The sequence below is a fragment of the Bison bison genome, unplaced genomic scaffold (assembly GCF_000754665.1).
Source record: "Bison bison bison isolate TAMUID 2011002044 unplaced genomic scaffold, Bison_UMD1.0 scf7180017864194, whole genome shotgun sequence".
In the NCBI taxonomy this organism is placed as follows: domain Eukaryota; kingdom Metazoa; phylum Chordata; class Mammalia; order Artiodactyla; family Bovidae; genus Bison; species Bison bison.
In genome coordinates, this window is record NW_011494766.1 from 1,937,163 (window position 1) to 1,941,355 (window position 4,193).

At 39.3% G+C, this 4,193-nt stretch overlaps 1 protein-coding gene across 1 annotated transcript in view; it reads left to right on the plus strand.

The window, feature by feature from the left end:
• Positions 1 to 4,193, plus strand: part of ARL8B (ADP-ribosylation factor-like 8B) — a 55,017-nt gene that overhangs the window by 1,002 nt on the left and 49,822 nt on the right. The window lies entirely within an intron of this gene.

Genomic DNA, 4,193 nt, shown 5'->3' on the forward strand with positions numbered 1-4,193 from the left:
GGTGGGTCTCTATTTCTAGAGCTAATTGTCCTCGTTTAGGGGCTAAGATTTGTGGTCAGCATGAAGTTGGAAAAGAGGTGTTGGTCTTCTGTAATGGTTTTTCTTACATACAGAGAAAGGAAGGGACTGGGTAGAAACATCCACGCCCAGGGAATGAGTTTCTGGGAGGGAAAGAAATTGCCCTGGGAACCTGTATACAGTGTGGTGTTTATTCATCGGTGATTGAGGGAAGGAGGATAATTAAATTTTGCTCGTTTGGTTGGCAGGGGAAGGAATAAGAGTGAACGATTCTCGTCAGTCTTCGTTTAGAGCCCAGGAGTTGCTGTGACTCAGTCTTAGCTGATACGGACTTGAGCTTGTCATGGACGAACTTTTGAGCTACTCCAAAGAGAGATGGCAGCAGTTTTTCCACCGTTTAGATGATGGGTGAAATCCTTTTTTTATTGGCGACTCGCTGTCCAACTGGTTTGGTTAGTGGAATGATTCAAACACGCCTGTCTTGTTGGAGAACACAACTTGTGTAACTTGTGACTCTTAGTCCTTGCAGTGATAGAGCAACAGGAAGGAGAAGTAGAGATGAGCAGACATCCAAACTTGCTTTGAGGAATATTGCATATAAGCATAAGGAAAACTTGCGTACTTGTTTGGCTCTTGTAATGTTATTGGGCTGGAGGCTTGAGATGACTGTCTTTTCATCAGGCCTAAAAGAGTGGATTGGATATCTAATACCATTAAAATTAGTAAGAAAAAACTTCAGGCTTTGGCTAAGTATCCATATTCGAACTCCTTATATGATGTGGAAAAGATAAGCTGAGCTCATTTAATTGTAAATTTTCTGATACTGTTTTGGGATGTTGAAGAATTGGTGTCTCTTCCTAAATCCTCTCTTTTTGAGAAGACTTAATTATAGTGTTTTGTAGGTTTATTACTACAATTAATTGTATTTGTTACAGAGAAATAGTTATGGTTGGGAAACCTAAAAAGATTTTAGTAAATCTTGAGGAACTCCTGAAACCATAAGCTCGATTTTCATGCTTGTGTGTTTAGTAGACAGGTTAGCTTGACATAATGAGCATGAGCTTTGAAGTCAAACAACCCTGGATTTGCAATCTGGCTCTGCCACTTAGCAGCCTTGTATCCTCTTTCAGTCTTTGCTTTCCCATCTATTAAGAGGAGTTAATAATAGGTTTCTTACAGAGTTGCTGTGAGTGCGTGAAATGACAGATATTAAGTGATGAGCATCATGCCTGCCCGTAGAATGGGCTAGATAAATGATAAGTGTTGTATTATTTGTAGTGGGTACAGTCATTTAATGCAGAAATGGCATTTTGAAAAATATTTAGAAAGATATTAGCTGAGGTCATTCCTTTGCATTTGTGTAGGTATTCAAATGTGGACTGCTGTAGTGGATTCATAGATCATGACAAGTAATCGCAGCGTGTCCTCCCTCTCCCCCCATCTGTTAACATCTGGAAAGCTTTTGAACTCAAAGTGAACTATTGTTTTAACGTTAGACTCTTATTTTTGTTTCGGTTTGGGCAAGCTGTGCAGCTTGGAGGATCTTAGTTCCCTGAGCAGGGATTGAACTCTGACCCTTGGCAGTGAGAGCTCTGCGTCCTAACCACTGGACTGCCCGGGAGTTACCTAGACTCTTCTTTCTGAATGTGGGTTGCAGATGCAGTCTTAGTCACTCAGTCATGTCTGACTCTCTGCGATCCCATGGGTGTAGCGTGCCAGGTTCCTCTTTCCATGGAATTCTCCAGGCAAGAATACTGGAGTGGTACCCATTCCCTTCTCCAGGGGATCTTCCCAACCCAGGGATCAAACCCTGGTCTCCCACATTGCAGACTGATTCTTTACCCTCTGAGCCACCAGGAAAGACCGTAATGTGACTAGGTTCTGTTAAGAAAAAAATCATGACTGTGATCGCCTGTGGTCTTTAAGATGATGGAAAAAAGTTGTCAGTTACTAAGTCCTGTCCGACTCTTTTTCGACCCCATGGACGCCTACCAGGCTCCTCTGTCAATGGGGTTTCCTAGGCAAGAATACTGGAGTGGGTTGCTATCTCCTTCTCCAGGGGATCTTCCTGACCCAGAGATCAAACTCGAGTCTCCTGTGTTTGCAAGTGAATTCCTTACTGCTGAGCCACCAGGGAAACTTGGAAGAAAGAGACCTCAGTAAATTTTTTTTAAACCTCAGGCTTTAACCTAATCTGTGTTTCTTATATATCGAGGGTGAGGGAAAAGTTAGTAGTCTATAGTGAATTTACAGAGTTTTAGATAGAAACAGTATGTCTAAAATAGTAAATTTAGCTTTATTTTAAAAAAATCAACTGCATTATTCTTTGTATAAAATGTTTGATTTATAGACTCAGAGATTCAGACGTGTTGAACACTATGTGTCACTTTAGAAAGATGGCCATTTATTTCTCAAATTCAAAGTAATTTTCCAGGTATGAAATGCTTCAGGTGAAACTGGTTTTCTTAGGTAAATATCAACTTTTTGTAAACATCACATTAAAATGTGGCTATATTTACTGCCTTAAAAGTTAATAAGACTGAGAGATGTTATTTAACTTACTGTAGAGGTTTGTGAAGCTGAATTACTTACATGTAGAACACCTCCAAGTCTTTAGTTTTTTGATTAATGTTAGAAAATGAAATACCGCTTATTGCTAAGTATGATGGCAGTTGTTGCATAATAAATCATGTGTTTTGTATGTGTAATTTATGTTGAGTAACCTTTACTCTTAACTGAGACTCTTAGATGGGTTATAGGATAGTTATGAAGAAATGTTTGATAGGATTTACCAAAATGGATAAGTTTTATAGACATTGTGTATTTTTGAAAGTAGTAGTATTATAAAAAATTTCTCTACATTTTTGTGAAGTGTTGATAGCTCATAGGTTAATCAAAGGAAAAGTTTATTACTCCTGAGAATTATGAAAAGGAGATACTTGGAAAGACTGTAGAAATTTGGACCTAGAATAATTTTTTTAAGTTTGTTAAAAAAAAAAAAAGTGGTCTACTTTTATCCTTGTTTTATAGATGTAGCCAGGAGATCCAGAAAGGTTAAGTGAAATTCCTAAGGCTAATTAGTAGCAGAGATAAAATTAGAACCCAGGGCCAGTGCATTTTCTCCTTACCTACCTCTGTAGACCTGAGATTAGAATCATAGAGCTGTGAATCAGGAGATCTTAATTCCTTAAATATTTATTTTGAATGTGAGCATACTCCTCTTATGAATATGAACAGCATTTTAAATCCAACATCTTAAGCGTATTGACTACCATTTGAGGACTACACATGCATGCACACACACAAATACAGTGTGTGTGTGTGTGTGTATTTGAAGACATGAATTGGGGGAAAGAATGATCTGCCCATGAATTAGGGGCAAGTAGGCACACAGCAACTCAGCAGTGGCCACAGGACTGGAAAAGGTCAGTTTTTATTCCAATCCCAAAGAAAGGCAATGCCAAAGAATGCTCAGACTACTGCACAATTGCACACATCTCACACGCTAGTAAAGTAATACTCAAGATTTTCCAAGCCAGGCTTCAGCAATACGTGAACCGTGAACTTCAGATGTTCAAGCTGGTTTTAGAAAAGGCAGAGGAACCAGAGATCAAGTTGCCAACATCCGCTGGATTATCGAAAAAGCAAGAGAGTTCCAGAGAAACATCTATTTCTGCTTTATTGACTATGCCAAAGCCTTTGACTGTGTGGATCACAATAAACTGTGGAAAATTCTGAAAGAGATGGGAATACCAGACCACCTGACCTGCCTCTTGAGAAACCTATATACAGGTCAGGAAGTAACAGTTAGAACTGGATATGGAACAACAGACTGGTTCCAAATAGAAAAAGGAGTACGTCAAGGCTGTATATTGTTACCCTGTTTGTTTAACTTATATGCAGAGTACATCATGAGAAACGCTGGGCTGGAAGAAGCACAAACTGGAATCAAGATTGCTGGAAGAAATATCAATCGCCTCAGATATGCAGATGACACCACCCTTATGGCAGAAAGTGAAGAGGAACTCAAAAGCCTCTTGATGAAAGTGAAAGAGGAGAGTGAAAAAGTTGGCTTAAAGCTCAACATTCAGAAAACGAAGATCATGGCATCCGGTCCCATCACTTCATGGGAAATAGATGGGGAAACAGTGGAAACAGTGTCAGACTTTATTTTC